This window comes from Pectinophora gossypiella, chromosome 9 (genome assembly GCF_024362695.1).
Source record: "Pectinophora gossypiella chromosome 9, ilPecGoss1.1, whole genome shotgun sequence".
Taxonomy (NCBI): Eukaryota; Metazoa; Arthropoda; class Insecta; order Lepidoptera; family Gelechiidae; genus Pectinophora; species Pectinophora gossypiella.
The window spans coordinates 2,013,515-2,037,494 of NC_065412.1; the positions used below are offsets into that span (position 1 = coordinate 2,013,515).

General features: G+C 40.3%; 1 protein-coding gene and 1 long non-coding RNA gene across 3 annotated transcripts in view; one reads left to right on the forward strand and one right to left on the reverse strand.

Annotated features, from left to right (window-relative positions):
- Window positions 1-23,980, forward strand: part of LOC126369364 (uncharacterized) — a 308,405-nt gene that overhangs the window by 181,775 nt on the left and 102,650 nt on the right. The window lies entirely within an intron of this gene.
- LOC126369457 (uncharacterized) lies at window positions 11,259-12,627 on the reverse strand. 2 transcript variants are annotated; one of them, XR_007566705.1, is made up of 3 exons: window positions 12,159-12,627; window positions 12,002-12,087; window positions 11,259-11,911 (listed from the first exon to the last, which is right to left on the reverse strand). It is a non-coding gene; the product is annotated as an uncharacterized LOC126369457 (long non-coding RNA). The 2 variants fall into 2 exon arrangements; XR_007566704.1 differs by having other exon boundaries at window positions 11,259-12,087.

Genomic DNA, 23,980 nt, shown 5'->3' on the forward strand with positions numbered 1-23,980 from the left:
AAGTAATGAAAATATTTTCATTTTATTACGTTTTCCTATGACGTCACAGGTTGCTTTTTCATACATATTCCATAGTAATTTCGTATTTTGACGTTGAGTAAAAAGTAACTGGTTTGAGTAGTTGGAAACTAGCCTATTAGAAACTTTTTAGTCGTCTATCGTGTGTTCCCCGAACGAGTAGTGTTAACTTTTATTTTTCTGTGCTTTTTCGCATGTTATAAAACTAAACGAGGGATTGTGAATATTATTTCATAGACATGATGGTTCATTATTTGTTACACCCCGGACACTCCGTATAAAAATCCATCCTAGGCCATATACATAAATAGCATATACGTATACGTCCCACTGCTAGGCACTGGCCTCCCCTCAATCAGGAGGTGGTATGGAGCATACTCCACCACGCTGCTCCACTGCGGGTAGGTGGAGGCGTTTTTTTACGGCTAATACCTGGGACCAACAGCCTAACGTGCCCTCCGAAGTAAAGAATTATCTTATTTTTTCAGACAATCAAGTGATTCAAGCCTGTAAAGTCCTTACCAAACAAAGGACAGTCTCACAAAGTGATTTCGAAAATGTCTCCATTGGGAATCGAACTCGGTCCTCCAGATCGTGAGCCTAACGCTATAACCACTAGACCACAGAGGCTGTTATCTACTTATAGCTTTGCTCAGCCCATTAGCGATATGCAGCGTGAGTTATATATGTATACCTGTAATATATGTACAAGGTGCTTTCATCTCCAGCGCTTACCATTCACGAAAATCCCGAAATACCTAACCGCTATGGAGTTGAAAGTTGTAATTACATATTTACAACTTGTTACGGGAAAGAGGGAAAAAACTGTCAAGAACAAGTCAAGACTCGCAATTTGGGTGCCGTACGAAACAGTTGGCAATCAGATTCTGTAGTCCAAAAAAAAAACACTACACATGAGGTAAACCTAGCCCAGACGCTGGCGGGGAGCGGAGAGTGGCCGTTCTATGCTTACTTTCTTTCTTTCTTTCTAGTATTATAATTATTCCTTATTCTATGCTAGAACTCCTGTCTTCCAATCTATCATATACTTTATTATTTATGTGGGATAGTATATTTTGAATCGCGATATGGAAAAGCCGTGCCACGTAAACACGGGTTTCCACTCGCGCTAATCGTCGTCACTGGTTGATCGGATTGGAACGGCAGTCCAACATATATTTACCCGGTTGCGGAGTAGCAGAAAGGAGGGTTATGTTTTTGACCGCTATGCATGTACGTCAGTACCACTTATCAGAATTTAACGTGGTCGTATGCTAATCTGGTGTGAACCACCTCGAACATAGTTTAGACTTTTATGATGCTCCCAAAGAATCTCCTTTCTTTTCTTTTTTTAAAGAGTTTTTTCTTGAGACTCTTTGCGATCTTACATCTCTGGTTTTAAGGCGGTAAGAACTCGGTATTGTGTGTTTTAATTACATGCTAATTGCTATGCTGTCAGATAAGTAAATCACATTGGTATTCCATTCAATGTTAGGTGTCAATCTGTTCTATAAAAAAAACGATTTCTTGTCAAGTAACCTGACCTCAGAAGAAAGGGGAATAAAATAAACAGGAAAAACTCCATTAACAAAAAAATCCCACATAATTTCTTCTGCGGAATCTTCCAATCTTCGGTACGCTCTGACAACAACCCTGGTGTTCTACCTATATCTACGAAGAGTACGACCATGGTAAACATAACATAACACATGTGAAGTATAAATAGCTTGTTTAAGATTGCTCTCGCCGCGAATGGGGGCGATAAATTATCGCAGGGGCGGCATTATACGAGATATTTGGGCCTATTTGGCTGCACCGCCCCTTCGGTGTACCGCGGTGTGAAGGGGCGACAAACTGTCTGGCCATGTAGTAAATGCCTGAGCCTTTACGTAATTCAGTTCAAAAATGTGTCGATCAAATTTTGACTACTTATCTTCTTCTTATCGTGTCGGTTGTGAGGTGGAATACCAACCTCATCAACCCCGGTGTCAGGGTTATTACTGAGCCGCCAAAGGCCCCTGACATGGCTAATGACTACATACTTACATCAGTAAGCAGTAACCACCAGGTTGACCACCCTGACTTGGTTCATTTATCTCCCAACGAGTGAATAATCTCTATGATAAGCAGCTGAACGCAATCCTTGCTCCAAGACCAAGATAAGTAATTTATTTCGTCTATCGATTCCACAGAACATCGAATGAGGAAGCGAGGAAGTAACCTTAAGTGCGTAATTCATCAGGCTTATTCATGAGGAAGAATAAATGAATATTCCTCGAATTCAATTCTACGGTGCCCCTAAGCAGTAGGCACCTGCCGAATCATGTTTCGATCTCTCCTATTACCATCGCAAATGAAGCCTTGAGAGGTATACGTTTACAAACAAGTATAAACATACACACATATAGGCATAGTTATCATCTTCCTAGCATTATCCCGTTTCTCAATTTTCTAGGTTTCAAATTTTGAAATGCGTACTATGCGCATGTGAACTTATCCGGCTGATAAGCCATCAGATGGTTTATCTGCAAGGTAAGAAATACATCCTAAAAATCTTACATACATACATAAACTCACGCCCGTATTCCCCGAAGGGGTGGGCAGAACTACAAATAAGAAACTATTTCCAGCCACTTTTGATACATAGTCCTAAGGTGGACAAAATGATAAACCGTATGATGATAGGGGATCAGCCTATCGCTCTTACAGATGATCCATCATGTTCGACCTTCTGCTGTTTTGTGTCCTAAAAATCTTAGTAACGTTATCACTTAAGCTTACGCCCTTATCTCAGTGGGGTAGTCAGGGGTAAATCTATCGCAAGATGAACTAAGTACCCATACTTTACCGAGCATTCTGTTAGACCAACGTGATAGGTGGTGAGCCGTATCGCCATTTATAGTTGTTGAGTCAACTGTGTTAGTGAAAACTGCATTTAAGATAAATGAATAACTCATTGCAGCTCCATTAGGGCTAACATGCATGCTATGTAACATGGGGTGTCATTTTATCGATTCTGACAATATAATTATGTTTGTGCTAATATTTGAACCCAAATAAGTCATGTCCTTCCGTTAAAATACGAAAAAAATCACGTGGCACGCATGTTAGGGAAAAAAACTTATCGATTTCGACAAAATTGAATCGATCGATAATTTCACCATGTTGTGCAAGTTCGAACCGGCGCTTCCCGCTTGAGAAGCAAACGAGGATCACACCAAAGTGACTGGCCCACGCCATAGTACCTTAAAAAAAAGATGAAGTACATAAGTACAACAGCCTCCGTGGTCTAGTGGTTAGAGCGTTAGGCTCACGATCTGGAGGTCCGGGTTCGATTCCCGGTGGGGACATTGTCGAAATCACTTTGTGAGACTGTCCTTTGTTTGGTAAGGACTTTTCAGGCTTGAATCACCTGATTGTCTGAAAAAGTAAGATGATTCCGTGCTTCGGAGGGCACGTTAAGCCGTTGGTCCCGGCTATTAGCCGTAAAAAAAACACCTCCACCAACCCGCAGTGGAGCAGCGTGGTGGAGTATGCTCCATACCCCCTCCGGTTGATTGAGGGGAGGCCTGTGCCCAGCAGTGGGACGTATATAGGCAGTTTATGTATTGTGTTATGTACATAAGTACAAGTACAGTCATGAGCAATATAATGTACCCACTTAAGAACTCTGTTGCAGTAACATATTTGACATTTAGTGAGGCTTACAGTTCAATTTGTCAAAAAAAGTTAATGTGACATAGTACCAAAATGTATACGTATTAATGCTCGTGACCGTACCTACCTTCTAGAATGTTAACGTCCTTTTAGGTATGGAAATCGGGCTCCTATAAAACTTTAAAGAGTAATATACATTCTAACGGGTGTAATGTTGCAATATGGCTGGTTGCCGGGGGAAGGAGAATTTACATAGTAGACACCTTCCGCAGGCTTCATTTTATAGTTGAGGTATAAAGCTAAAGGCTAAGGTGGATCCATATCTTGGCTAGAACTAAATACCTTCGCCAGGCACTGGGTGCTGATTCCAGTACACATGATTGTCCAATCTGTTTTTTAATTCATGTTTGAAAACCCATATTTCCGAGAAATGCATTTTCGCAGGTATATGACCTAACCTGTATTCTGCTAGTTTTCCCTACGCGGTTAGAAGGTTAGACAGGCAGTCGCTTCTGCAAAAACCCACGCCTCCACATTCATCAATCGTTTCATACACGCACGCCGCGCCGGTTTGGAGTAGATCGTACTGAACCTTTTCTAAGGACTACTCCAATATTCTGAGAAGTGTGTTTTCGGAAGTATGTGACCCTAACTGCTGGCTTTCTCTTCGAGTTGAAAAGTCAGGCAGTTGTTTCTGTAAAAACCAGAACTGTAAAATCTTCAGGTTAGGTAAGCGGATGCTGTGAGAACGGGATAACACTAGGAAGTGTGTTTTGTAACTATTTTCTTTGATTTTGGTGCAATAAAGTATATTCTGAGTTATTATTATTTTTAATTGTATCTTAAAATGCTGTATGTTTACTAACAATAGAATAAGATTGTAATTACTAACACCAATGGATTGTATAATGTCTGAAAATAAATCTTTATTATTATTATAATATTTGAATTGATGTCATAGACAAGCGCCATCTTTAAATTAAAAAAAAAATACAAAATGAAGTAACAAGAACGACGCCGATTTATTTTCCCGCTCCTGATATTCATATCATCAACAAAGTTATACCAATCTACATTCTAATTTCTTCATATTTCTTCAGATGATGATTTTGTTCATCTGACAATAAACAAAATAATTAAAGCACATAATAACGGGTTCTTACCGCGTTTAAATGGGGATATGAGACTCCCGATATTTCGACACTGTTGCAAGTGCCATGATCACGGGATGACTGATAAGAACCAGTTAATGGTGCTAATTCCTGTAAATACCATCTAATTTTATTTTAAGTTATATCTGTCATTTTCTTATCCGCCGAAAAGGAAAGGGACGGGTAATCGACAAGCATAAAATTTATGGAACACACGTCAATTTTAAGCACAAATCTAAACCAACCGTCTAAAAATTTTACATCCGTCAATAACCCGACACAGTTAAGTAGACAGCACGTCAAACGGATTGCATACCAGCGACGTTTGATTCGCCCGGGTCATTCATTCATTTACTCATTCTTCCTAAAATTAAGAGCTGTGAATCATCCGTCCCTTTCCTTTTCGACGGATATGAAAATGACGGATATAACTTAAAATAAAATTGGGCGGTGTCTGCAGGAATCGGGCCATTATGTGCTTTAATTATGATAATAACCGCGTAAACTTAAAACAATGAATAAACAAAATGCTGTGAAATGCTGACCATCTGCAATCTGTAATACCATTTTATTGCGAATAAATAATTATGAATTATGAACGGTTTGATTTCAAAATTATTCGAGGTACTTCTTTTGTAAAATGGACTTCCTTTGTAATAGTCTTTTTTACGATGGTCAGTCATATTTAATTGCATTCTAGGAAGTAATTAAACAAGTTCGTTTGCATCTCACTTAGCGACGCCTAGTCTCGAGATATTAACTCTGCCGTAACTTAGAGTAGAAAACGTAGTTGGGTTGTTCTTGTTTTTTATCGACAATGATCTGTCCTTCGTTCTGCTTCTGATAAGTTATGTTTTAGAATTTTATTTCATGTTTTGATTGTCCAAAAATATAGTTATCTTATTATACTCAAAATACAAGCAAAATACTAATCGGTTCCTCAATTAGTTATTAACGTAGCTTGATCGTTTTTCACAAAATTATGTGACAGAGTGGTAAATTGAAATGCTGTCTCCGATGAAAAGGGCCACTCTGTCACAATATTTTTTGGAATGCGCCTGCAAAGAAAAGTATGTTACCAAGATAAAGAGAACCACTAAATAGTCCTCTACAGACACATCTTTATATGATGTTTTAAAATATTTATTGCCGTTATAATTTTAAAGATGTTAAATCCGATAAATCGAGAAAATGTCTTTTTATTGTCGATAAAAAAGAAGAACGACCCAGTTACAATTTCCTTTCTGTTTCAGGAAAAAAGGCGAATTCTCAATTCATTCTGTAACATTCTAAGCAGCCTTTAGATAAGATATTAACAAAAAAAAACAGATATCTTCAGCATATTCACGTGGATAAATTAACATACATAAGCATGCGACTATATCCCAATTGGGGTAGTCAGAGGTACATCCATCGCAAGGTGAACTAAGTACCCACACCTCTCCTAGCTTTCTGTTGGAGCAACGGTGGTGAGCTGTATTGAAACACTAGATTTTTGCTTACCTTATAGGAAGGTAGGTAAATAGGAAATGGTGTTAAAATACTGATATGTTTCAGAAAATTTATTAAGTGGTGTTTACCTGAAGGGCACAGCTAGATGTTATAGACCGGTGAGCATGAGACAAAGAAAACTCCCTTGAATTTGTACAATGTATATTTTTTAAATCTACAAATTTCATTAACCATAGGTAGGTCAAAAACCCTATGGAGGGAGACAGGTCGCGCTTTGGTCCGTCAGGTTAATTGTCACTCCGTAACAACCATGGGATATCACTATGTTTAAAAACACTGTCCGTACACCTGTAGGCACCTCACTTACTCGAGGACCTCGTGACTATCAGGCCTACCTGAGGCGTCCCGGAATACCGTTCAGGTGATGAGTTGAGGCCGGCTCAGGCCAGGGCGTGCTGGACGATGGCGGCGCAGCGGGCCAACTGTTACGCAGCTGGCGGGCTGCACGTCCACCGGTCAACCTCACCGGGCCTTCACCGGGCCTTATCCGGTGTGTTGACAAAAGGAGAGGCGCGGCACATCCACATGCGCGCCGCACAAAGAAAAGCTTCCACGTGCAAACAACCAAGGCAAGCTCCGCCGTAAAGAAGCTTGAAATAACTTGCAAACGCAGAAGAAAACAGTAGCAATCTTCATTCACAAAATTTGTTGAAATAGTCTGATCCAATCATAAACTTCTTCTTAGATTAAAACTTGCAAAACGTTCGACGTTAAAAACTTGCAAAAACGTTAAAACTTCAAAACGTTAAAAACTTAAAGAAAAAACAAAAACCCCATCTGCAACAAGGAATGGCAATGATTAGCATGTGGTTCAGCTGACAGCGTGGCAAGGCAACTCACGAGTGTAAAACAAAGAAAATAACTTACAGGTTCATCCGGGATAGTTGGGCATCGCTCGGATAAAACCTAAACCCACCCACTGGACCTTAGGCGATGGGATTTCAGTGATGTTGCTGAAAACAAGGACCTCGAGGTTATCACAAAGTTGGTGCAAAAATATGCACGAAGAATTGCGAGGACTCACCATCTCGGTTAAGCTATTTATTTAAATCGAGACATCGGCTCTTGATGTCGCCGATAAATCGTGGCTTTTAATTTGCCCACATTATTGTTACGGCAGTGGAGTCTCCGGCGCTCTCGCGACGTCCCCACTTTCCATAACCTGTCTCTCAGCTCAGCCAGCTGTCAGTCTGACACAAGAACCACGAACAAAGTTGCCAAACTAGAAAAAATCTACCAAACCATAAATTCGCCGAATCAACGACAACAATCGATCGACTTGTTTGATCCCAAAATTTAAACAATATAATTATAATATATCAAAAATAAATGTTGCAGATAATTTTAATATAATAATTTAGAAGAAAATAAAATAATCAAAAAATATTCGGGCCCATCGATAACCCTGCAGCGCCATCTGTGATTTCCTGCGGGTAAAATATAAAAACAACGTTATATCGCAAGAAACCACAAGATGTCGCTACAAGGCTCGTTGGTCCGAAATGCTTCGTTACAATACCCCCCTACCCACGAGAGGTTTCGAACTGGGTGAGAAACACGGCTGCCCTCAGCCATAGAGCCTGGAGCGCACAACCAGTCTAAATTTAAAAAAAAACTGTCTCTAAAGACGAGACGACAAAACAAATCATAAAAAAAACGTAACGAAGCACAAACACCAACATCTAAACAGCACAACCCTAAGCACAACAATTACCCCGACCTGTTATTCATCACCATTCATTGCTCACCTTTCACTTCTTTCATAAAGTAGCACCCAGTATCCATTTCACTGGGTGTCACCCACAATCATACCCCTGTTGAGCTGACAACTCTCTTAGTGTCACTCGATACCCCAATTCTAAAGACAAAGACAAAAAACAAAACAACAGTTGTTAGAGGCTTATTTAAGGAGTCACTACCCGCTCCGTCGAAAAGGAAAAATTTGGTTAACCTAATGAGGTTTCCTATTTTAAAAATTAATACCTAACAAATGGCTACCATAATTCCTAAAAAAAAAAAAAAAAAAAATGTTGACACGAGCAACATGAATAATAAAAAACTATACTAAATATTTGGCTATAACCGCCTAAACAAAAAAAACATAAAAATATGAAACGCTAAGTTGAGTGTTCTTAAAATCGCTGCGTTGCAGACGCTAGTGTGTATGGGCCTTGTCTGTGCACACATAAGCACACTAAAAAAAAAAAACATTATACATAAAAACATTTATTGGTAAATGTAGTGATTTTAAAAATCAAAAGACTACAAAAAAAAACTTGATTGTCATAAATAGGTTGTTACTAGGTCTATATGACACAAGTAAACACACCAAAGTTTTATATTTCTAAACAAATAAAATGTTATGAAGCTAACCATATGAAAAAAGAAAAATAATGTAACTTTCTTTATAAACGTAAATTTAGAAATTGAGCCAAAACAAAGATCCAAGCCGGAAAAATTTTTGTTTTTTAAAAGTATGACTAGGGGAACACGGGGCAATTTGAAAATTAAATTTTTAAATCCTTTATATGCCAAGAACCTAAGTTCTTGCCACTAAATGAAACCAATTCGTATACTAAGGGTGACAAGACCTTTTTAACTACGCACTGCTCGTATTTTGGGGCTAGTTTCGAGGCTTTAAAATTAGCGGCGTCACTCTGTACGTACGTTTTCCGCCACACTACTTGACCTTCGCGCAAAGTATTGACGTTACGGCGTCGCAGGTTGTAGTACTTCGCGTTCGTCGCGTGAGCCTTCTCTATATTAACTCGAACCTTATTAAAAATATCCCGAAGGACCCCAAATTCACCCGCATACTCGTCCCTTGGCATAGAGACCTCGTATTCCCTATCATCATTTTTATAAAAGGAACCGTTAATAATCGGTTCCCGGCCATGGACTAAAAAGAATGGACTAAACCCAGTGGTTTCGTTCACCGCACTATTTAATGCAAACTGCACCTTAAATAAATTTAGATCCCATGTCCTATGATCGTCAGCTACATAAGACGAAACAGCTGTCATGACTGTTTTGTTGTACCTTTCCACCATGTTAATCTGTGGCGTGTACCTAGGCCCGTAGTGAACTCGTGGAATATTGTACTTCTTGAGAAGGCCACTGAATTCTGATCCCGTGAATTGAACCCCATTGTCGGTAATTACGGTTTCAGGAATCCCGTGAGCTAGAAGCACATAATTCTCAAAGTTTTTAGCTACTGCAGCACTAGTCGCTCGACGAAGTGGAAATAACATGGTGTACTTTGAAAAACAGCATGTTACTACTAAAAGGTGCATGTAACCCGAACGTGATCGTGGAAGAGGTCCTACCAAATCTACGGATACAGCTTGAAATGGCCTATAGCACTGCTTAGGCTGACCCATGATCCCAGGAGTGAGTTTGGTCCTGTGCTTATAAGCGGAACAAATACGGCATTTGTTGACAAAATCAAGCACGTCGCGGTACATTCCTGGCCAGAAATACCTCAAACACAACCTACGGTGCGTTTTAAACACTCCGAGGTGTGCCGAGGTCGGTGGTTCGTGGTTTTCGGACATGACCTGCAGACGGTTTGACTTTGGCACAACAATCTTCCAATCAAACTCCTGAGTCAAGGCATACTTACCCTTGCTGTATCGTAGAAGAGTACCATTTTCGACGCGATAATTGGGATAATTTTTGGGATAAGCCGTACATCCAGAGTAAACCTTATTATACCACTCATCACCGGTTCCTGCATTTGGAGCATCGATGGCATCCACATGCAGCAATCGTGAGAGGGCATCAGGGACGACATTATCCTTCCCTTTCCTATGCTCGATTTTAAAATTAAATTGGGATAACCTACAACCCCAACGAGCTAAGCGTCCCGTAGGATTCTCCAAATTCATGAACCACCTAAGTGAAGCGTGATCGGTTACGACGGTGAATGGTCTACTACCCAAATATGGTTCAAATTTCTCAACCGCGTACACAACTGCTAACGCCTCCCTTTCGGTAGCACTATAGTTACGTTCGTTTTTATTAAGGGATCTGCTGATATAAGCGATAGGGCGGTCATGGCCATCAATATTCTGCGCTAACACACCTCCTACGCCAAAATTCGATGCATCGCAGTGAACTGAAAATGGTTTACTAAAATCAGGGCAGGCTAAAATTGGAGCTGAAACTAAACTGGTTTTTAATGTATCAAAAGCGTTTTCTGCGTCTTGGTTCCAGATATATTTGGTTTTTGAGCTGGTAAGAGCGTGTAAGGGTGCTGCAATGGTGGAGAAATTCCTAATAAACCTACGGTACCAAGAACAGACACCTAGAAAGGTTTTTAGTTCTTTCGGATTTTTGGGTACCGGGAACTCCAGAACAGCACGAACCTTATCGGGATCCGTTCTAAGGCCAAACTCATCCACTACATAACCCAGATATTTTAAGGAGCTTCGGAAGAATTTGCTCTTTTCAAAGTTAATCGTTAAATTGGCGCTCTGTATTCTTTCGTGAAGCCTTTTTAAAAGAAGTATGTGCGTTTCTAGATCTTCAGCAACTACTATAATGTCGTCGATGTACACGAAAATCATGCCTTTAGTTACGTCACTGCAGAAAGGGTGTCCAAACAACATGTCCATGAGCCGTTGTTGGCGAGCAGGAGCTCCGCATAGGCCGAATGGCATAACTTTAAATTTAAACAACCCCCTACCAGGCACTGTGAAACTAGTCTTCTCCTGTGAGCTAGGGTCGAGTGGAATTTGCCAAAAGCTCGATTTAAAATCCACAGAACTGATGTACTTGGCATTCTTGAGGCTATCCAATATCTGGGGTATGTAGGGAATGGCATAAGCATCGCCTTTCGTCACAGAATTGAGCCTCCGGCAGTCCAGACTAGCTAGCTAGATGTTATAGACCGGTGAGCATGAGACAAAGAAAACTCCCTTGAATTTGTACAATGTATATTTTTTAAATCTACAAATTTCATTAACCATAGGTAGGTCAAAAACCCTATGGAGGGAGACAGGTCGCGCTTTGGTCCGTCAGGTTAATTGTCACTCCGTAACAACCATGGGATATCACTATGTTTAAAAACACTGTCCGTACACCTGTAGGCACCTCACTTACTCGAGGACCTCGTGACTATCAGGCCTACCTGAGGCGTCCCGGAATACCGTTCAGGTGATGAGTTGAGGCCGGCTCAGGCCAGGGCGTGCTGGACGATGGCGGCGCAGCGGGCCAACTGTTACGCAGCTGGCGGGCTGCACGTCCACCGGTCAACCTCACCGGGCCTTCACCGGGCCTTATCCGGTGTGTTGACAAAAGGAGAGGCGCGGCACATCCACATGCGCGCCGCACAAAGAAAAGCTTCCACGTGCAAACAACCAAGGCAAGCTCCGCCGTAAAGAAGCTTGAAATAACTTGCAAACGCAGAAGAAAACAGTAGCAATCTTCATTCACAAAATTTGTTGAAATAGTCTGATCCAATCATAAACTTCTTCTTAGATTAAAACTTGCAAAACGTTCGACGTTAAAAACTTGCAAAAACGTTAAAACTTCAAAACGTTAAAAACTTAAAGAAAAAACAAAAACCCCATCTGCAACAAGGAATGGCAATGATTAGCATGTGGTTCAGCTGACAGCGTGGCAAGGCAACTCACGAGTGTAAAACAAAGAAAATAACTTACAGGTTCATCCGGGATAGTTGGGCATCGCTCGGATGAAACCTAAACCCACCCACTGGACCTTAGGCGATGGGATTTCAGTGATGTTGCTGAAAACAAGGACCTCGAGGTTATCTCAAAGTTGGTGCAAAAATATGCACGAAGAATTGCGAGGACTCACCATCTCGGTTAAGCTATTTATTTAAATCGAGACATCGGCTCTTGATGTCGCCGATAAATCGTGGCTTTTAATTTGCCCACATTATTGTTACGGCAGTGGAGTCTCCGGCGCTCTCGCGACGTCCCCACTTTCCATAACCTGTCTCTCAGCTCAGCCAGCTGTCAGTCTGACACAAGAACCACGAACAAAGTTGCCAAACTAGAAAAAATCTACCAAACCATAAATTCGCCGAATCAACGACAACAATCGATCGACTTGTTTGATCCCAAAATTTAAACAATATAATTATAATATATCAAAAATAAATGTTGCAGATAATTTTAATATAATAATTTAGAAGAAAATAAAATAATCAAAAAATATTCGGGCCCATCGATAACCCTGCAGCGCCATCTGTGATTTCCTGCGGGTAAAATATAAAAACAACGTTATATCGCAAGAAACCACAAGATGTCGCTACAAGGCTCGTTGGTCCGAAATGCTTCGTTACAGTATCGCCGTCTATAATGGTCGAGCCAACTGTGTTAGTGAAAACTGCACTAAGATAAATTAATAACTTCGAACGGGTGCTCCTCGAGTGACCACCAGTGGGTAAATTGATGAAAAGAAAAAATAAACAACGCACTCACACAGAAAACCACAGACCGCAGTCACGCAAACTCCCAATCTCCTGTTCGCAACCACACATAGGACACTTCATTCAAAACACCTCGTTTTACACAGACACTACACATTGACGTTATCGTACACGCGCATCTATGTGTGAGGTCTGACGCCCATATGATTAAAGACTAAAGTAAGACCGAGGAGGGGGTGAGGTAAACCTAGCTCAGCCGCTGGTGGGGAGCAGAGAGTTGCCGTTCTATACGTAGTATTTATACCTTATTCTATGCAGCATCTCTCGCGATATCGCGTCTAAACGCGTCGGGCTTTGGACCAACGGTATCTTAATAAACATTAAGATTTACGAGGCACTTGTATCAAAGACTCTAATGCAAATGGAGACGTGAAAATAAAGCCTTTACGTTAATAGACTCTAAAATTAAGTACCTACAAAGATAAGGAGGGCCTTTAAGACTTCAGCGTTCACGATTTACCGAGCTGTCGATAATGCAATTACATTTTATATCTGACAGGGTGCTGGTGACATCGTAACGAAAACTTTGGGGGGTAATAAAATTCAGACCATGATTTTAAGTTAATATCAAGCGGATATTTCCGTCGCAAAAGTATGGAACTGAAAATAATTAAAAAAGAAACACTATTTTCATGAATTTTATGACAGAAAATTCCACTTGATATTAAATCAGAATCATGGTATGAATCATTCTCAAAATTTGTTACGATGCCACTAACACCCACACGTACTCGTACGTACATGTACGGGGTGTAAGTGACATCGTAACGAATACTGAGGGGGATGATTCAGTTCATTATTCTGAGTTAATATCAAGTAGAATTTTCCATCGCATAAGTATAGAATTGAAAATAATAAAAAAAAAAAACAAAAGAAATCATGACAGAAAATTCCACGTGATATGAAATCAAAATCGTAGTCTGAATCATCCCCTTCAGTACTCGTTACGATGTCACTAACACCCTGTATAATATACCCTCCTAAAATTGCTTGTTTTGAAACTGAATTGCATGTTTAAAACAGAAAGTAATATATTTGCCACATAAACAAGTACAGTCATGAGCAATATCATGTACCCACTTTAGAACCCTGTCGCACTATCATATTTGACATTTAATGAGACTTACGGTTTAATTTGTCAAAAAAGTTAATATGACATGGTTTCAAAGTGTATATGTCGTGGCCAGATCATAGAATTGACCATTTCATGAAATGATCGACCATTTCATGAAATGGTCGTATTTCATGAAATGGAACAACATTCGTTGGCCACATCATGATGTGGTTTGGCCAGATCAATGAACACAAAACGTTTAACGATATGACCAACTAAATGCATGATTACTTCATGATATGGCCAAACGTTAGCGATCATATCGTAAAATAGTAACATTATCCACCGGTAGTGGCGCTGGTGTCGCTTTGTCTATGTTTTGCATAATGGAATTTCATGAAATGATCAATTCTATGATATGGCCACGATATATACATGTTAGTACTCGTGACCGTACTTACGATTATTCTTTTAAAGTACAACTACAAGACTACGTTCAGTGACTTCTATCAGGAAAATAATTTATTACTATATGTTTGATTTTGATTTCACTATCGTTCACCAATAGTCGATTTTGGAGCCTTTCAGACATATTGTGTCATATTGTGCCTTGTGCCTCCCTGTGCTGGGAGGTATTCAGGCCACGTCTTTCCCTCAGCGTTACAGATTCCGATGTGGTAGTAGTTTTACAGCTAGTTACATAATATGTAATTTAATTTTTGACGTCCTAAAAGCGGTGACTACGTAAGCCAATTTGAAAAATAAATATTTTTGAAATTTGAATTCTTTTTTATTCAAATATATCTGAAAGGCTCTTTTAAAATCGACTTCAAAAATATATTCAAATTCAAAAATATCTTTATTCAGTAGGTAACATAGTTAGTCGCTGAATCGTATTTTTTTATATATCGAATGTCTCATCCGCCTTACACTACTACATAAGTCTAAGAAAGTTTTAAACGGAGTCCTTTTATCGAAGCCTCGTAATGTCCCATTATCTTGTCAAAACAAAAAAATGGTCCATAAAATGTTATCAGTTCTTTTACATACCATTATACGAAAATAAGCAGCGGTAAACGCGCTCGGTCTGCGATTGTAGAAGTTAAGGAACTTTCGCAAAGGCCGGTCATAGGATGGGTGACCACAAAAAAAGTTTTCATCTCGAGCTCCTCCGTGCTTCGGAAGGCACGTTATGCCGTTGGTCCCGGCTGCATTAGCAGTCCTTAATAACCACCAATCCGCACTGGGCCCGCGTGGTGGTTTAAGGCCCGATCTCCCTATCCATCCATCCGTAGGGAAGGCCCGTGCCCCAGTAGTGGGGACGTTAATGGGTTGGTGATGATGATACGAAAATAAGAGATCGAAAGTACCAGGGCTTCACCTTGCCAAAGAGGTATTGCAATCAAAGGCGCGGGTGGTGTGGTCTTCACTTCACTACGCCCGAATCAATTTAAAGTTGGGAGCCCATCTCGGCGACAATAGATGGCGTAAGTGTAGCCACACCTAGAATCTTAGTACCTAACGTCTAGAGAATCTACAAACAATAAATAATATTATAAACCCTTCCTATTTTCTTCAGGTTTATTTATTTATTTGTTGCATGTCACAGGGTCTGAAATTGAAATTCATATTTAAATGTTATTTTTATTATTCATCATTAGAAATTACATATAAAAAAGTTTTGTAAAGGTTTATGTGTAACAAAAAGAGGACGTAACAGAAAGCTCGATAAGGTGTATTTATTCTTGTATACTTATATATACTTTAGTTTATGTTACGTCGACATTTTTTTTAAAGTCGATGGGATCGGGTCGTCCGCTGTGAGTAAAACCTTTATTTGGCGACGTACGCAATGAGCATTGAGAAAAAATCCAATAATATCCTGATTCGGGGGTTGGGGGTTCGGAGAGGGGGGGACAGGAAATTGGAATGGTGACACCTTCGGGTGAAGTCGGCAAGGAGGCACCTGCGCCTATTACACCTCGGGACACGGAAAAGCGGCCATTTAGAAAAGTATTTATGTAATTGGCGACTTGACACTTGTAACAGTAAAATATGTCGGAAATGGTAGTTTACCATTTAACGATAATTATCCAAAAGAGCTCGTTGGCGCAGCGGTAAACGCGCTCGGTCTGCGATTGTTGAAGTTAAGCAACTTTCGCAAAGGCCGGTCATAGGATGGTTGACCACAAAAAAAAGTTTTCATCTCGAGCTCCTCCGTGCTTCGGAAGGCAAGTTAAGCCGTTGGTCCCGGCTGCATTAGCAGTCGTTAATAACCACCAATCTGCACTGGGCCCTCCTGGTGGTTTAAGGCTCGATCTCCCTATCCATCCATAGGGAAGGCCCGTGCCCCAGCAGTGGGGACGTTAATGGGCTGGCGATGATGATGATCCAATAGTCGGTTTTATATAGATCATTTTTTAATATTTTATTTTTATAAAATAAAAATGCGTATACACTATACACTAATATTTTTATACACACAGGCGGCCATGATTGAGCTTCGTGTGACGTCACATTTCACAAAATAAACTATCTGTGAGGTTTCAAGTTGTACTGCAGTTTCTATGCTTATTGAAATGTGACGTCACTGGGCAAAATGTCACGTGACCAATCGTTTTCGCTCGAAATTTGAAATTAGTGAAGAAAGATATGTTTTTTTCTATTAAGTATATAAACTTTTTCGAGAAAATAAAATATTTTAAGAGGAATAAAATAAGCGTTTGTATTTTTTTAAATATTTATCCGAAAATTGTCAAGATAGCTTCAGTAATGAACGTTACAAGGAAAACCGCGGTAATATAACAAACAATCCTGGCTGTAATCCAGTTTGATTTGATTTCGATCGATTGAACGGAATTACGCAGGTAATTAAATGTGGATCGTTCGCTCGGTTTTGTTTCGGATGTACCTACCTCTATTTATATTCGGTAGTAGAAATCGTAAATAGAATTGTTATGGAAATTTAAAACAGATACACCAGTCATCTCCCTAGCTTCATCCCGTTTTTCACAGGGTCCTATTACCCAACCTGAAGATTTGACAGGTCCGGTTTTTTACTGAAGCGACTGCCTATCTGACCTTCCAACCCGCGAAGGGAAAACCAGCCCAGTACAGTTTAGTTTAGTCACATACTGAAAATGAAAATGAAAATGAAAATCTGAAAATGCATTTCTCAGGAGTGTGGGTTTCCTCACGATGTATTCCTTCACCGCTGAGTACGTGATAATAATTTATGATCCAAACATGAATTCGAAAACAAATTCGACAATCATTGGTTCAGGCCTGTGCTGGATTCGAACCTGCGACCTCAAAGTGAGAGGCAAGCGTTCTACCAACTGGGCTACCAGGGCTTAAAACAGATACATACAATTTGAATTTGCTGTTCCTAAATTCAAAAAGAATATAAAATAAAAAGCCTATATACACGTCACGGCTTGGCACAGGCGTCCCGCCAACCAACAGGAGGGGGTATGGAGCATACTCCACCACACTATTTCAGTGTTTGAGTTAGTAACTCACACAGGGTCCACAGAATACCAGCGTCAAGGCTCGCGCCGCGGCATTATATACTGAGTGACAGTGCCGGTTTTAACTCTACCAGCACCCTGAGCGAGATTTCTACAGCGCCCTCCAACTGCAATTCAAACTCATACGAAAATAGAGAAAGAATATAATGAAAAAAAAAAATACATAATTATTTATTATGAAAAATAACCACTTATTAGAAACTAATTTTTTAGGTACTTTTTAGCATCTTTTTGCAGGCTGCGGCGCCCCTTTTATCCGGCGCCCTGGTCGATCGCCCAACCGCGCCCTACCCTAACACCGCTACTGCTGAGTGAGGCCCTTTTTTAAGTACACCACCACCATTATTGACCAGTCCATAAACAAGATAACAATTTGCCTTAATGTTTACTCTCTATTTATTTGTACTCTATCGTGTAAGTTGCGTTACTCCATGTTTTGTTTTATATTTGTTACTGTGGTAACGTTTCTTTACGTTTCTGACTGCTCCTAGCTAAACAAAAGACAATTTCACAAAGTGATTTCGATAATGTCTCTATATAGTTTAGGAAGTAATATTTATATGATAAAACATTATTTGCTCGACAATGTAAAACCTAATCTTAACATAACATAAATAGCCTATGTAATGTCCCACTACTGGGCACAGGCTTCCCCTCAGTCAACCGGAGGGGGTATGGAGCATACTCCACCACGCTGCTCCACTGCGGGTTGGTGGACGTTTTTTTTTTCTAATTGTATCACCTGATTGTCTGAAAAACTATGTTGATTCCGTGCTTCGGAGGGCACGTTAAGCCGTTGGTCCCGGCTATTAGCCGTAAAATCTAATCTTAATATCGTTTTTATTAGAAGACAAATATGGACGCGACTTAAATTTACTTTCCTTTTGCAAATCTAAAATATTTATCACAATTGGGTCAAATTATTCACTTTTATTAAACATTTCTAGATTTATATCTCAGTCTAGACTTCAACCTTTATTTGTCCGATGGTATATACCAATAGGGTATTTGACTAGGTCAAAGATAAAATGTAGAATGCTAATCTAGAAATAGAAGCCAGTCTAAAATGATCAAAAATCAATCTCATTTTACTTTTCGACTCATTTTAGAATTTTATTTATGAATTAAGTAACAATGAGTACGACGTTTGACCGCTTTTATTGATGACGTCACAGGACAGTATTTCCATACAAACTCCAAAGAAAACTTTCGTTTTGACATTTCGTAAAAAGTATTTCATTTGACTAGGTTGTCAAGTAGCCTATTGCTTCAAGCCATAATAAGATTTGAAAATTATTGATGGACCTCCAAATATTTTAGATACCTACTTGATATGGTACATTGATACATTCATCATATGATACATTCTATTTTTAAGTAATTTGGTAATATTTAATCTATGTACGGATATTAACGTATATTTATGAAACACGACGTTCGTGCCTCACCCAACAGGGTCCACATAATACCAGCGTCGTGGTTCACGCCGCGACTTGTGCTGAGTGAGGCCCTTTTATCTCAGGACGGCCACCACCACCTTATGATCATTGTAATTAACATCCTCCTATGCTTTTAATAGTTTTGTAAAAAAAAATAATTGTGATGTTATTGTCGTGTCTTTGTGTGTGGCGTCCGTTTATAATAAACAATTTCTATTCTATTCTATTCTATATGATAAATTAGGTGGTGAGAATTTAACATTCTTTGTGCAAAAAGGTAAAGTTTGCAAGTTTTTTTGATTCTTCGTCTTCTCCTGTGTGAATTGTTAGGTCAATAAATTACCTCATCAACCTTGGTGCCAAGGTTACTATTAAGTCGCCAAAGGGCGACTGACTATGACGACTACATACTTGCATAAGCAAATAGTAGACGGGAGCGACTGCTTAACGTGCCTCCCGAATCATCTTATTTTCGGACAATCGGGTGATCAGCCTGTAATGTCCTAACCAAACTAGGGATCTCAAAGTGATTTTTGTGATATGTCCCCACCGAGATACAACTGGACAAAGGAGGTCGTTTTTTTTTTAAAAAAAAACCTGCCGTTTTTAAAATACAGTCGAGACATTCATAAATTACTCCGAAAATTCACGTCACATACCGTACCTTTTAGGTCTGACTAGAAAGCTTACGTATGGTTGAATCCGTAAAGTAACGCAGCAGACACACTGTTTCATTAAAACTCCAAGCGTTGCCTTTATAAATTCTACCCGCGTTTTTCCTCTTTACAAAGTCTAGCTTCACAGCCACACTGATCTGAGCGCCGGCGGTGAGCGCGGATCTTAAGCGCGCTGATGAACCTCGTCACTGTATAATTAAAGGACAATGACCGTAACAGCCTCCATGGTCTAGTGGTTAGAGCGCTAGGCTCACGATCTGGAGGTCTAGGCTCGATTCCCGATGGGGACATTGTCGAAATCACTTTGTGAGACTGCCCTTTGTTTGGTAAGGACTTTTCAGGCTTGAATCAAATGATTGTCCGTAAAAGTAAGATTATTCCGTGCTTCGGAGGGCACGTTAAGCCGTTGGTCCCGGCTATTAGCCGTAAAGGCGGGTCATAGGATGGGTGACCACAAAAAAGTTTTCATCTTGACCAGGAGCTCGGAGCATGGAGAAGCACGGTCCTCCGTGCTTCGGAAGGCACGCACTGTTGGTCCTGGCTGCATTAGCAGTCGTTAATAACCATCAATCTGCACTGGGCTCGCGTGATGGTTTAAGGCCCGATCTATCCATCCATAGGGAAGACCCGTGCCCCAGCAGTGGGGAAGTTGTGTGGTGATGATGATGATGATTATTATTATTATGATGCTTGTAGTACACAAGATTTTGTGGCAAAAGCAATGTTTGCATCACGACGGAAATAGACCAAAGCGCTTATTAAAGCTATTTATTACTCTTTTTTCAGCCGTCGCAGTGCGGGGTTGACACAATAACCCGACCTGACCTTTCCCCGACCTTGGACTCGCACGTCCATTTTTTTTTCGGGCATTTGACACGTTATTGGTGCCCTGCCAAGTGTGGAATTGGAATAAGGATTTGGCCTTGATGGGAGATTTGTTAGGCTTATCTGCGAGGATAAATATAGGTCGACATTACGTAGAAGGTACACACAGTCATGAGCTTTAGAACCCTCTCGCACTAACATATTGGACATTTTGTGAGACTTCGATTTGTCAGAAAAGTTAATGTGACATGGTATCAAAGTGTATAGTAATTAATGTTTGTGGCTGTATATGACACGTATGAGTGACACCGTTCTGAATGTTGAGGAAGGTGGTTCAGCTCATGATTCTGAGTTATATATATATATATATAATATATAAACTGCCTATATACGTCCCACTGCTGGGCACAGGCCTCCCCTCAATCAACCAGAGGGGGTATGGAGCATACTCCACCACGCTGCTCCACTGCGGGTTGGTGGAGGTATTTTTACGGCTAATAGCCGGGACCAACGGCTTAACGTGCCCTCCGAAGCACGGAATCATCTTACTTTTTCGGACAATCAGGTGATTCAAGCCTGAAAAGTCCTTACCAAACAAAGGACAGTTTCACAAAGTGATTTCAACAATGTCCCCATCGGGAATCGAACCCGGACCTCCAGATCGTGAGCCTAACGCTCTAACCACTAAACCAAAGAGGCTGATTCTGAGTTAACTCGCTTGATATTAATTCTGAATTATGAGCTGAATCACCCCCATCAGTATTCGGTTCGGTGTCACAAACACACTTGTTCGTATTGCGACCTCAAAGTGAGAGGGAAGCGTTCTTTTTGACGTGACTAATTGTAGATTTTCCGCAGATGGCATTAACTACTTGGCCGGACAAATGGGGAGCGTTAAAGGCTCTCACTCGGTACAACGTTTAAGGCAACAGGCCTGAGGGTGCCCAGTTGGGCGCGAATTTGAAAGAATTAATCGACCCTAGTGGGTAATGGGTAATATATAACTTTCGATTACACATGAATTATAAACACTATTACCGAACAGATGACGACCCGGGGTATCCCAGTTGGTAGAACGCTTGCCTTCCCCTAGTAGTTGCGGCTTCCGAATACATTCCGCTTAGGGACGGTACTAAAAAGTCGACGACTCCGACGACCCGATTACTCTAGCCATAGAGGCAGCCAATCAGCTCGCGACACCACACACTTCAGGATACCGATACCGACTCCGACGGCGTGGTTGACGATTTCCCTCAATCAGCACTTATCACTATCGACCTAGGGTTGATTAATTCTTTCAAATATTTTTCCTCTCAGACGACGCCCTAAGCCGAGGTTCGCGCCCAACTGGGCACCCTCAGGCCTGTTGTCTTAAACTTTGTACCCAGTGAGAGCCTTCAGCGCTCTCCATTTATCCGGCTAAGTAGTCAAAACTTAGCATTACCCATGGTTACTTAAAACTATGATCCGATTACCACACCACAACTTGGCAACTTGTCACCGCGCGCGTCTAAGTTAAAACCATCGACCTTGGCCGTTTCTTGTTCTCGTTGATAATTCGCCAAGTTTCAGACTACCCTTGCTCTACTAACAGATTTTAGCGACTCCTTGACCAGATGACCCTGTAGCTTCCTATACACACATAAAAATTCACGCCTGTTATTTATAACATTTATTTTTTAATTTGTAAACTTGTTATTTTAGCTGTAACATTTGTTTTTGTCATGTACTTGGAAAAAGAAATAAATTGCGGAATATAAAAAGACACCACGAAATTCTAAAAATCTATTTAAGTATTTACCTAAGTTTTGGTGTTAAAAAGATCTCCAACTCGAGCAATATCGTAGGTTTGCCTCAAAACTACCTACTTATACAAAGCTGTTATAAAAAAATAAGAAAAAAGACCCTTTTTTAATGTCCGTTATCTCAGTTTTTTTTACGTGACTTATTGTAGATTTTCCGCAGATGGCATTAACTACTTGGCCGTACAAATGGGGAGCGCTGAAGGCTCTCTGCCGGTAGTATAATCTATAAAAGTAAAGTAAAGCCTGTATGAATCTCGCTATTGGCATAATTGTATAATTATTTATGCTAATAATGATAATACTATGTATAGAACGATAACTCTCCCCCCGCACCAATCATTATCGGACGCCTACCTCACCCCCTCTGGGTCTTACTTTAGTCTTAAATGGCCGTAAGCCAAGACGTAAGAGAGAACGCGTGGACTAAGGAATGCAATCCCAATCTCGCTTAAGTTTTCGGGATCAATCCCGATGCATAATATGACGAGATCCCATTCGAGATTGACGGGATTGGGCGAATGTCCTCGAGTTATACTTTTTGTTAAGATTATGCTGATTTCCAAAGAAAACTTAATTGTTTAGTTAGTAATATTGAAAAATAAAAGTTTTTGTTTTCTTTCGAAAAATATTTTGTTTGAATTAACCTCACTATCACAAACAAGCAGTTTTCATCGTTTTCAGCCATCCTAACTATATTATTTGTTATGAACTAGACGAGATCTCGAAAAATACGAGATCTCGTGGGATTGATATTTCCAATCCCGCGGGATCTCGAATTTGCGATCTCGAGTCGGGATTGTATTCCCTAGCGCGGACTGTGCTCGTAAGAATGAGATTTTTGTATAAAGTGCTCGGGGTGTACTATTGAGCACAGATCTTCTCTCATCGACCGCTTTGGGTACGTATGATTATACACGTCCCAGTTTCGCAACAAAGACCCTCGTGTATACCGCCTGTGTATGTCTCATATTACCATAACAATGCCCCCAATCTCATATATTTACAAGGAAATTAATTCTCTTGATATTGCAAGGATTTTGGCTCACTAGGTCAAAGCCGTGTTGGCAAGATTCCAGCATTGCACAAATCTGGATTCCAGACAGCTGAATTCCAAGGGCAGGCTGGAATTCGCAGCTTAGCCTCTTACATCCGAGTATACATACATAAACTAACAGAACCATATGTGATCAGGAGGGAATCTACAGCCAATTTTGATACGAAGTCCTAAGATAGATATGAGGAAACGTATGGTTCTTCTTCTTGACAAGTAGTCAACCTATCGCTCAATAGTCCATAATGTTAGAAACTGTCGGTTTGAACGACATGCCCAAGGACACCCCAGTTCAATGCTGTTTATCTTTCTTAATATACTTAGCATCACGCCTATGCAACGCAATGCGTTTCGGAGGCATTAAATATGACTTAATCTGTATTGGACTGGTTTTCCTTTCACGGGTTGGAAGTTCAGACAGGCAGTCGCTCCTGAAAAAAAAACCGGACCTGTCAAATCTTCAGGTTAGGTAAGCAAAACGGACTTACCATCACGCCGGTATCCCCGAAGGGGTACGCAGAGGTGTTAAGTATATACACCCGCTCCTCGCCAGCTATATTTAAGTCCCATATAATTAGGGGTGGGGCTATTTCCATTAACCGGACGCAAATCCTGGAAACCACGTGATATCAATTATCTATGTTCCAAACATGACTTCAATCAAACTTATAAAGTCGAGTTCAGTGGTTTATATCTTAATGTCGATTTATAAGTCCCGAAGACCCAATTTGATACAATTTTATGATGTTCTGGTACTCATTAAAACGAGAGAACTTAAAAACGTATAAAAACTTACATATGGGG